At 44.8% G+C, this 11,423-nt stretch overlaps 1 long non-coding RNA gene and 1 pseudogene across 1 annotated transcript; one reads left to right on the forward strand and one right to left on the reverse strand.

The window, feature by feature from the left end:
• The first annotated feature begins 1,294 nt into the window (after positions 1-1,294).
• On the forward strand, positions 1,295-1,491 carry LOC115511402 (annotated as a pseudogene).
• A 1,662-nt stretch (positions 1,492-3,153) lies between these two features.
• On the reverse strand, positions 3,154-10,026 carry LOC115510586. Its single transcript, XR_003967771.1, has 3 exons — positions 9,824-10,026; positions 5,751-5,827; positions 3,154-3,170 (listed from the first exon to the last, which is right to left on the reverse strand). It is a non-coding gene; the product is annotated as an uncharacterized LOC115510586 (long non-coding RNA).
• Between the last annotated feature and the right edge of the window lie 1,397 nt (positions 10,027-11,423).

The raw sequence follows: 11,423 nt of genomic DNA on the forward strand, positions 1-11,423 counted from the left end.
ACTGTAGAATGAAAAACTGTGGCCAGAACAATGTGGGCATCCGGGTGCTCAGTGGATGGTCCCTAGATAACTGGCCTGGGCACACCAGGATTCCAGGACCCGGGGGAAACGTCAAGGCTAGCATGAAGAAGAGGAAGACAGTGGCCTGACAGAAAGAGAAAGGCTCTGTCCTGTGCTGTCACTAGAAAAGTAAGAAGGTCCACCAGCAAGAGGGCTCTCTGCTTCTTTTAGGAGGAGGGGAAGCAGCTTGGGCCAACCCTGGGATGGGGAAGGAACATTCTCTTCTCTGTCAGAGGAGCACTGCTGACCTATAGAAGATGGCCCCTCAGAGCTCCAGTACCATGGTTTCTATAGTCTGGAGACACTATGGAATTGAACCCAAGCCCCATTGAAACTCACTGACCACAGAGAAGGAGCTCAGGTGAGGTTATGGTGACCTTCCCCTCTCATTAGCATCCCTGACTATGCAGACCTCCCTTGGGAAGCTTCTGTCAGTCTGCCTACAGTGGGGAGAGGAGACACGGGGCAGTGGCAGCTGCTCTGTGGGGAGAAGTTGCTACAGTGGCCATAGGTTGGACAACATTATGGGTTTCCCCCCAGTAGATGACTTTTCACCCCAACCTGTAGAACCCAAGGGCTCCAATGTAGGTAAACTGGCTCATCAGCCTGCTTTCATCACCCATACTGCCCCCCACCCCATCAGGAGCTGTAGGAACACTTACTACCCTCATAGGAAGGGGAGGGAGGAAGACTTCCAGTCCAAAGTGGTTGGGGACCATGACTGACCAGCCGAGGATCAGACGGCCAAGAAGCCTCCTGCCTAACTCTAGTGCCAAATGTAGGAACTTCTCTGCCCCTGGAAATGGTCTTGGCCACCCCTACTTGGCACAAACCAGAAAATCAAGTCCTTCTGGCCTCTAAGGAACTAAGCCAGGTAGTGAAAGAAACACTTCTATGCTCAGGCTATTGGCTCCTGAAATGACCTCACAAACTTGCTCAGGAAAACTCTATTTTATTTAAAATTTGATTTTATTTGTTCTTGTTGGAAGTTTTTTCTTTTAAAATTCCAAATAAAATAAATAAATAAAATAGACAGGAGCACCTGGGTGGCTCAGTAGGTTAAGGATCCGGCTCTTAATTTCAGCTCAGGTCAAAATCTCACAGTTCGTGGAATTGAGCCCTACATTGGGCTCTGCACTGACAGCATGGAGCCTACTTAGGATTCTCTCTCTCTTTCTTTCTCTCTGACCCTCCCCCTCCTCCCAAAATAAATAAACATTAAAAAAAAAAAAAGAGCTTTGCGCAGTGGCAGTATCGTAGCCAATGAGGTTTATCCGAGGCGCGATTATTGCTAATTGAAAAAAAAAAAAAGAAAGATATATGCTGGAGAGATGTGGAGAAACGGGAACCCTCTTGCACTGTTGGTGGGAATGCAAACTGGTGTAGCCACTCTGGAAAACAGTGTGGAAATTCCTCAAAAAATTAAAAATAGACCTACCCTATGACCCAGCAATAGCACTGCTAGGAACTTACCCAAGGGATACAGGAGTGCTGATGCATAGGGGCACTTGTACCCCAATGTTTATAGCAGCACTTTCAACATTAGCCAAATTATGGAAAGAGCCTAAATGTCCATCAACTGATGAATGGATAAAGAAATTGTGGTTTATATACACAATGGAATACTATGTGGCAACGAGAAAGAATGAAATATGGCCTTTTGTAGCAAAATGGATGGAACTGGAGAGTGTTATGCTAAGTGAAATAAGTCATACAGGGAAAGACAGATACCACATGTTTTCCCTCTTATGTGGATCCTGAGAAACTTAACAGAGGACCATGGGGGAGGAGAAGGAAAAAAAAAAAGTTAGAGAGGGAGGGAGCCAAACCATAAGAGACTCTTAAAAACTGAGAATAAACTGAGGGTTGATGGGGGTGGGAGGGAGGGGAAAGTGGGTGATGGGCATTGAGGAAGGTACCTGTTGGGATGAGCACTGGGTGTTGTATGGAAACCAATTTGACAATAAATTTCATATTAAAAATAAATAAAAAAAATAAATTAAAAAAGAAAGATCTGTCCTTTAAAAAAATAGAATACTAAATATATAATTTATAGAAAAATATAGCTAGACTTTTTTCCAGTCTGCAGTTTGGAATTATCTATCTTTACATTAATCTATAGTAAGTCGGGCACAGTTAGAACATTTTGTGATGTCACTTCTTTGTCTGGGACTTGGTGCATCTTTTGCGATGATGCTTTTGTTCTTCCTCCTGGCTTCTGTGAATTAGTCTGCAGCTCCACTTTGCAGTCTGAGACATGAGTCAGCACAGGGAAAAAAACTCACTTCTCTAATCAGGGGCTGGAGCTGGAAAGGGACAAGGAGGCTCCAAAGTTCAGGTCATGAATGATTAAAGTGACTCCAGAGAAGCATAAAAAGTTAGCATACTGTTCATGATGCCTTTGAAAAGTGGTCCTACTACATTCTCCTCTGAAGCTTCTCTGGTTGCAGAGGTTCAGGGGTGGTGACAGCGTGAGGAATAGTAGTCCCCATGCACTTCCCCCCTCTCTATCCCAAGGCACCTCACAGGGTGCATCATCTGACAAGCAGCTTTGAAGACAGCTTCAAAAACCAAGGTACTTATTCACTGTTACTACTGTTCACACCACACTAACACATACGTCTGAGCTTGTGAGTCTCATGAACTTGGGTAAGAGAAGGCAGGCTAGGAAGGGCTCCTGGGTAGCTCAGTTAAATGTCTGACTCTTGATTTCAGCTCAGGTCATGATCTCATGGTTAGTGAGTTCAAGCCCTGCATTGGACTCCACATTGACGGTGTGGAGCCTGCTTGGGATTCTCTCTCTCTCCCTCTCTCTTTGCCCTTACCCCACTTGTGTGCAAGCACTTGTTCGCTCTTGCTCTCTCTTAAAATAAATAAACTTAAAAAAAAAAAAAAGAAGGCAGGCTGGGAGAAAAGACTAAAAATCCCTCCCCTCTAGTGGTGCCTAGGTGGCTCAGTCAGTTGAGCATCTGACTCAGCTCAGGTCATGATCGCACAGTTCATGAGTTGGAGCCCCACATCGGGATTGCTACTGTCAGCACAGAGCCTGCTTCCAATCCTCTGTCCCCTTCTCTCTCTGCCCTTCTCCTACTGGCTCTCTCTCTCTCTCTCTCAAAAATAAATAAACATTAAAAAAAAGCAAAAAATCAAAATCAACCCCCCTCAATCTACCATGTTATAACTTCTGTAACAAATCACCACAAACTTAAGTACCTTAAAACAACATAAATTTATTATCCCATAGCTCTATAGGTCAGAAGTCTGACATGGATCTCAAGGTGTCAGCAGGCCTGCGTGTCTTTCTGGAAGTTCTAGAGGACAATTTATTTACTTGTCCTTTCCAACGTCTACAGATGCCCACATTCTTTGACTTATGCTCCTCTTCCTTCATCTTCAAAGCCAGCAATGACTGCCAGAGCCTTTCCCACATGGCATCCCTCTGAAAAGGACTCCTTCTACCTCCCTCCCCATAGAAGAACCCCTGTGAGCACGGTTCTAGCAACAGGTTCCAGGGCTTGGGATGTGGACCTCTTTTGGGGGCTGCGATTCTGCTTACCATCCTCTAGAAGGTCTTTAGAAACTTGAGAATGAAGAGAACATGTCCTTACCACAAAACTGTGGAAAAAGAAGGGAGGGTGTCTGCCCCTGTCTGAAGTTGCCGAGGCTACTGCTCAGGAAAGCACAGCGTGTTTCTAACAGCCCTTCAATATTCTATCCACTCCAGGGCAGTGAGTCTTTGTCATCAATAGAAGGAAAACATCCTGTCAAGCTCTTCCCTTTCTATATGCTGGGGCTTCTTTTACCACCTGTGGGCAGGGAAAACTGTTCAAAGTTAGAGTCACTAATATGTCACTACCAAATGACTATAAATTCCTGTAAGCTGTCGTTTACAGACCATTTTCCAACACTTGGACCATCTTGACAGCTCCCTGCCGCAGAATCCCAATCCAGTGAGGCACGACGCTTTTGGAGCAAGCCAGTGTTTTATAAAGGGACAGCTAAGACCTCTGGTATGCATCTAACTTGACTACCATCATTGTCACCAGCTTCCGTTGTGAAGGACAAACGAAAAAGAGCATCATATAACAAGCAGACAGAACCATCCTCAAATTCCAAAGCCAGTCTCATGTGTTGTCTCAGATCAGTCAGGGAGGAGCCTGGCAGCTGGGAGGACCCTGGCTGTGCCAGAAGGCACAGGAGAAGTATGAAACAGATGAGAGAAACATGCCAACAATACCAAAGCCTACACATAAAACATGACAAAAATATGTAACAGTAGGGGCACCTGGGTAGCTCAGTTGGTTAAGCATCCAACTTTGGCCTCAGGTCATGATCTCACAGTTAGTGGGTTCAAGCCCCGCGTTGGACTCTGTGCTGACAGCTCAGAGGCTGGAGCCTGCTTCCGATTCTGTGTCTCCCTCTCTCTCTGCCCCTCCCCTGCTCACACACCATCTCTCTCTCAAAAAGACAAAAAAAAAACCAAAAAAACAAAAAAACGAATAAACATTAAAAAATATTAATAAAGCATAATGTTAAAAAAATACGTAACAGTTATTGAGTCACACACAGGGTGGTTTAGAACAAAGACTCTGGCATTAGACTACTTCCACCACAGATTAGCCATGGAATCCTGGACAGGTTTCTTAACCTCTCTGTACCTCTGTTCCTTCATGTGAAATTAAGGGTAACAGCAGAACCAATCATATAGGATTACAGAACCTGGCACATTGAAAGTATTCACTGTTAGCTGGAATTATTATTAGCCAGATGCTATGTTAAGCATTTTTCAAGCAATTCTTAATTAATCATCAAGATAGCACCATGAGGTATGTACTATTCTCATCATCTCTGCTTTTAAGATGGAAATGAGCTTCAGATCACATAGTTGGGCAGCGGCAGAGCCAGGTCCAGAAGCCAGGTTGGTCTGACTCAAAAGGCCACGCTCTTAACCTCTGTGGGAGACAAGAGTCCAGGGGGAAAATGCTGACAGTAACTGGGTCTTGGATAGTGTGTTTCTTCTATACTTTCTATCATGTGCCTTATGCACAGTTGCTGTTTGTGTGATGGGTTAGAAAACCTGAGTGAAACTACCATGAAGACAAACACGCGTTAGCCTTGAAATAGCCCTGAGTCATCCTGCACCTGATCCAATGCCACACACTGGTTGAACGTTGGGGCTTTTGAGGCCCCTGGGAGCTCACAGTCTGAGCATTTCCTTTAGTGAGGTGTCACCTCCCAACCCTCTCTTCAGCCCCATCCTCACCACAGAGAAGACGCAGTTGGAGCCCTACAGCACTAATTCCCAGTCCTCATTCAGCAACATCCTGGGGAACCAATGGTTGGCTCAAGGAGCACCATGAAATTCCTATTAAGCAAATTAATTTAAGTTTGCTGTGGTTTTAAAGGAAAATCTGTAGCTTCTCTGAGGTGTTGCTATGGATCCAAACAATGAGAGGGCATTGCAGCTGTATGAAGGGCAAGAATTGTATTGAAAACTTAAAGAAATCTTGCAGACAAAACGTTGAGCAAAAGAAACCAGACACCAAGGAATATGTACTTTGTGATTCCATTTAGATAAAGGTCAAAACCAGGCAAGACTACCTTTTGCTATTTAGGGATGTATTTTTAGATTGTAAAAATATAAAGGAAAGAATGGCAGGGATTACCACAGAAGTCAAGAGAGTGGTTACCTTCGGGACAGCAACGAGGGTTGGAATTCCTTTGGGAAAGGGGCTCCTAGGGTTCTGGCAAGGTTCTATTTCTTGACCTGGGTAGAAATAACATAGGTTTACTTTTTGTTATAATTCATTTAGATTTATGGGGTCCCCTTCATAGAATTCATCTATGCACTTTTCTGTGCATTGTATTTCACAATTACAAATGTTGCATTTGGTTTTGTTTCATTAGTAAAATTTGCAGCAACCCCACCTGAGAAGACATTTTAAAAGCTATAGGAACTGGGGCACCTGGTGGCTCATTCTGTTAAGAGCCAGACTTTGGCTTAGGTCATGATCTCACAGTTCACAAGTTCTAGCCCCATGTCAGGCTCTGTGCTGACATCTCAAAGCCTGGAGCCTGCTTCAGATTCTCTGTCTCCCTCTCTCTCTCTGCCCCTCTCCCACTCGTGCTCTGTCTCTCTCACTCTCTTTCTCTCTCAAAAATGAATAAAAAGCACTAAAAAAAAATTTTTTTAAGCCACAGGAAATAAGTCTTAGTTGGATAGAAAAGACCTTGAGATATCATGAAGTTCCGTGATTTTTAGCTTTTGCATGCATAATGATCACCTAGAGAACATGGCAAAAGACAGATTTCCTGGACCCCACCCTCCCGAGATTGGGATTCAGTAGGTACAGAGTCTGGGGCCCAAGATCCTAAATTCCTAACAAGCTCTCAGATGATGTTGATGCTACCACAGTTTGAGTACCACCTGTCTGCTCCTAAAGTTTTGCCCTGTCCTTTAAAAGACACACAAGGAGACAGTCCACATGAAAGAGGATGTAAGATATGGTCCTCTGCCTGTTTGTCAATGTAGACATATCTAGCTTCTAGTCTTGATAGATCACTGAATCTAATGAAGTATTTTTATGTGAAATAATCCTCCCTGCTTCCCAAATACACACACACTCATATCCTCAACATAATCAATTATGTGTCAGTTTGAACTTCTACAAAACCAGGAGTGAGTGTAGTGGTTTCTGAAGTCATGCAACCAGTCATGCACACAGAGGGAAAAGGATAAAAAGCTTCTAGCTCATGGGATCCTTAAAAGAAACTGCTCTCTAATGCAGATGAAGGCACAACCATTTTGCTGTTCCCTGTTTTACTGACTGCCATCAGCCTTCAGCCATCAACTATGGATCGCTGCCAGTATGAGGAAGAAAACAGCCTGACTTCTCCTTGTCTAAATTCTGCATTATATTTCCTTTGCTGCACAAAATGCAAAACAGAAGCTAAAATTAGAAGCTGAGGTGCTAGTGAGGCTGGTTTGTGTAGAGAGAAGGCAGAGAGGAGATGTCACAGGGAAGGACTCAGAGAAAAGCTGCCTGGGGCCCCTTCCGGAGCTGTCACAGACAGTGGCAGGGAAAAGAAACACAAAAGAAGGGGGCGGAAGGCTGGAGACTGACAGACAGCCCAATTACCATACCTGCAGAGAATACTTGTGGGCTTTTGGGTTCCCTAAAAGGGCTCTGACCTACTTTCTGAAATGTTTTTAACTTATTTATCAAAATACGTTCTTAGTGAATTACAGGCAAGTTTTCTGCAGTTTTCCAATAAAAAGTTTTAGTTTCAACATTGGGAGACTGCCGTCTGTGTCTCTGCAGAGTAGTAATATATCCAGCAGTATCAGACTGATGGCGGACATGACGAATTTCTTAAAGTGGCAGGGAAGCTGCACTTTTAAACGAATCCATCTGAAAAGCTTTAAGCAAAGCCTTGAGCCTATTTAAGAACAGAGAGCTCATGTGTGATAGCTGGCTGGCTCCTCGCTCAACTAAGGAACACAGACTTTCTGGATGTGAGTATAAAAGCCTTAAAGCAGAAGTAAATACAATAATGCCTTGGATTTATGGGACACTTTTCTTCAAGAAACCTCAGGGATTCCTGCTTACAGGGTAATACCATATTCTCTGGGAAGAGTGAGCCGCCCAAGTCAAAACCTCACAGAGCTGTTAGTGAAAATTGTGCAAGTATTGCAGGGAGCAGAAACATAGAACCAAAAACAAACAAACAAAAAAACTAGAGACCGAGGTCAATGCTGGGGGGGGGGGGGGGAGGGCAGCGGGGGGGGGGGGGGGCAGGGGGGGGCGCGGGGGGAATCTCCCAGGACAGCCTAGCTCCTAGGTTGGTGGAGTGCCTAAGCCCCGGGGCCTGTGGTTCCGGAAGCCCGCCTCCTCCCCCCTCACCTCACAGAGCTGCTGAGAAAATGAGACGGACCGCGTGGGCACCCCCTAATTATGCAGGGGCGTGGGGATCAGGCACTGGCTGAACCCGACGGCGGGGCGGATGGGGGTGGGACTGTGGGAGCTGGGCCTGCGGCTTCTCGGGGGCCGCAGGGGTGCAGTCCGCGCCGGCCTCCCTCCCACGGCCCCCCTCCCACAGCCCCTGCGGAGGGGCGGAGCCGCACAGCACCGCTCCGAGGGGCAGAGGCGCAAGCCGGAGCAAGCCGCCCGGTCTCCGAAGGAGGGCAATCCTCCCTGGCGCCGTGACTTCAGCTCCCTGAGGTGGCACCTGCCAGCCGGCCCCATCCCCGGCCCGCACACGCGGGGACAGACCGCAGGGCCGGGCCTGCCCCTCCGGCCGCCGCTGCACCGCAGCTCCGCCTGCCCCGTCCGGGGCTCCGCTGCCAGAACGCGAGCAGCAGGGGAAATTCGAAAACTGGGACCTGGAGCAGAATAACTCCAGGAGGTGGTTAAATAAACGTCCAAATGAGTTTGCTGTTTCTATGCTCTCCGGCTCCTGTTCTAAAACAAGTGAAAAATGTCTATCCGAGTGAGGCCCTGGAGCTCTGGCTAAGAATATAGTGTTATTATTAGAGCAATTGGGAGGGAGTCATGCCACCTCCGGGCAGGGCTCTCTGGGCCGTGTGGGAGGCGACTGTCAACAGCTGCTGGGAGGAAAGCTTGTTTATTGTCAGCAGCCTGGCGCAGAGATTAAGACAAACTTGGTCTCCAGATCACACCCACGTAGCTGCAGGCGATGACTGCTGCAGACACTGCCTCCAGCCGCAGGGGTCCCCAGGGTCTCCGCTCAAGGATGATTCAACCAACAAGGAAACCCAGGAGGCCCCCAGGATAGCTGGGAAAATTCCAACGAACCCAAGACTCCCGGTAGAAAAATGCAGTACACAACAATGCCTTCCTTGCCCAACAGACTAAACCCAAGAACCAGACAGGTTACGAATCCCACACAATAGCTCTATGCCTTAAGAGTTTCTTTATTCAGTCACCAAATACAGACCGTGCACCTACTCCAGCAGATGCATGGAACAAGGAATAGAGCAGTGAAGGAGACAATCTTAATCCCTACTGTCATGGAGTTGACAGTCAAGAAGAAATCACCTGCAATTAAGCTGGTTATTATGCGATGAGTGTTGTAATATAGTTCAAGGAACCAAGAGCATAATGGTAGGGAATATCTAAACTGAGCACAGGAATTGCCTTGATAAGGAAACTGTCACTTAGAGAGACAGTGAAGTTCAAACTATTGGGGTCTCAGGGGTTGTTAGCCTAGGCCATCCCTACTTTTTCTTCAGCTAATTAAACTTGCAGCTAATATCTACCCATCTGGTGTGTGTTCTATTTCATTACCAGTCTCTTGAACATAAAGCTCTGGGAATAAATAATTATAATCATAAAGCGTCAAAGAGTCCAGAATTCTCTGGGAAGCACAACAGATCCCTTTATCCACTGAGGTCATTATAATCAGCATGCTATTATCATCTGCCATTATTCTTACTCTTCCCTCTGACAGTAATAATCTCCAGAAGCCTCTCCCCCAAGAAGGCTCAGCCCTTTATGGCATCGTATAAGCAGCCTCATATCAACTAAGAACATAGGATGAGTTAGACATCTTCAACCCCAAAGATAGAAAAAGTGAGGTGATGAGAAGTTTCATGGACTTCCCCCAGCACAGCAACCAGGGTGAACCTTATAAAACATTAAGTCAGATAATGTCCTCTTCTGTTTAAAACCCTGCACTCACAGTAAGAGCCAGATTTCTAACAACGTCCCCCAAGGTCTTCCATGAGCCAGCTACTCCTTACTTGTCTGACATCGTCTCCTGGCTTATTCTGCTTCCCATGTGGATCTCCTTGCTGGTTTTCTTGAACATGCCAAACACACTCCCTCCTCAGGGCCTTTGTACTGATCATTCTCTTTTCCTGGAACTTTCTTCCCACATCCTTACTCTTTCACTTCCTTTAAGTCTCTCCTCAAATGTCACATTGCCAGTTTGTAAGTAACACCTTCCCTGGCCACCTTGCATATGAGAACAATAGTCCCTCCGCAATCTTTGTCCTCCTTATCTGCTTTTTCTCCATAGATGGTATCACTATCTGATACACAGTGTACTTTCTTTGTTTACTGTCTGTTTCCTCTGCTAGAATGTTTGCTTCTTGAGGACAAAGGTTTTTTTCCTGTTTTGTTTTGTTTCTCTGTTTTCCAATGCCTAGAACAGTGCCTGGAACATAGTACAACCTCAATAAATACTCAGTGAATAAATGATTGAATGATAAATTAGCTGGGAAAGGAAGAACATCAAAAAATGGTGTTGGGATTTTTGGTGTTTCCAGATAGAAAATAAAATTCAACGCACACACAATACACACAAAAGCAAATTCTAGATTTAAAAATTTTAAATAATAACAGGAGTCTATATGATTTCAAGATAGAGAAAAAATTGTTAGATAAGAAGTAAAAAACACAAACCATATGGAAAAAGATTGATGCATCTGACTACAACAAAAATTAAAATGTTTATACATTAAGTGATACCATAAACAGTAGAAAGAAAAAGAAAAGAAAGACAACAAAGTAGGAAGGGAGGTTTGTAACATATAAAACTCACAAAAGGTTAGAATTCAGAATATATAAAGAATTCCTACAATAATAAAAATAGATAAATAATCCAGTAGAAAGAGAGTTAAATGAAACAGAAAGGCAACTCACAAAAGAAGAAACTTGAATGGCTAATAAGTTTAGGAAAAGCTGCCCATCTTCACTAGAAAAGAAGAGAGACACGAATAAAAGCAGTAAGGCACTCACCTCCATTAGATTCTCAACAATTGAAAATCAGATAAAAATCAAATGTAGATGACATTTTTAGGGAAAAAAATAAGACCTCTCATTTACCACTGGTTGGGGTCTGATGTGCACAGCAACTGTGGAGGGGAGTCGCAAAGGCACCCACCATTCTGCTCAGCAATGCCACGTGTTCTGTAGAAACTGTTGCATGCACACACACACAGGACGTATGTGAATATGTTCGTGGCAGTTCTGTTTCTAAGAGTGGAACACTGGAAGCAATCTCAATGGCCATCAGTGGGGAATGGATTGTTATATAGACACAAAGGAATGCTATGTAACACGTCTCAGCAAACTTGTTCTGGGCCAGATAGTAAATGTTTAGGTTTGTAGATCACCTAAGTCTGTACTGCAGATTCTCCTCTTCTTCTTCTTCTTCTTCTTCTTCTTCTTCTTCTTCTTCTTCTTCTTCTTCTTCTTCTTCTTCTTCTTCTTCTTCTTCTTCTTCTCTTCTTCTTCTTCTTGTGTCTTCTCTTCTCTTCTGCTTCTTCTTCTTCTTCTTCTTCTTCTTCTTCTCTTCTCTTCTTCGTCTTCTTTCTTTCGTCTTCTTCTTCTCTTCTC

Source organism: Lynx canadensis, chromosome A3, assembly GCF_007474595.2.
Source record: "Lynx canadensis isolate LIC74 chromosome A3, mLynCan4.pri.v2, whole genome shotgun sequence".
NCBI lineage: Eukaryota > Metazoa > Chordata > Mammalia > Carnivora > Felidae > Lynx > Lynx canadensis.